At 39.0% G+C, this 323-nt stretch overlaps 1 protein-coding gene across 3 annotated transcripts in view; it reads left to right on the top strand.

The window, feature by feature from the left end:
- Positions 1-323, top strand: part of PRMT9 (protein arginine methyltransferase 9) — a 50,612-nt gene that overhangs the window by 24,895 nt on the left and 25,394 nt on the right. The window lies entirely within an intron of this gene.

Consider the following 323-nt stretch of genomic DNA (forward strand, 5'->3'; position numbering starts at 1 on the left):
GGAGTATAGTAATAGCTGGTTTGGTACTGTTTTCAGGTGCCTGTTGAACCCAGGCTATGGACTGGACAGGACTAACTCTTATAATTGCCAAATTATATTTTGCATTGAAATCCTCTATTGTAGCCCACAAATCATTGATTTGGTTCATATAATATGTGTTATCAATGAAAATATTTTAATATATAATAAAAATTCAATATTAACAGAAAATGATTTGGATTTAAAATTGCTAAAGGTTGAGGCCGGGCGCGGTGGCTCAAGCCTGTAATCCCAGCACTTTGGGAGGCCGAGACGGGTGGATCACGAGGTCAGGAGATCGAGAC

Source organism: Colobus angolensis, unplaced genomic scaffold (assembly GCF_000951035.1).
Source record: "Colobus angolensis palliatus isolate OR3802 unplaced genomic scaffold, Cang.pa_1.0 Scaffold111, whole genome shotgun sequence".
NCBI classification, from domain to species: Eukaryota; Metazoa; Chordata; class Mammalia; order Primates; family Cercopithecidae; genus Colobus; species Colobus angolensis.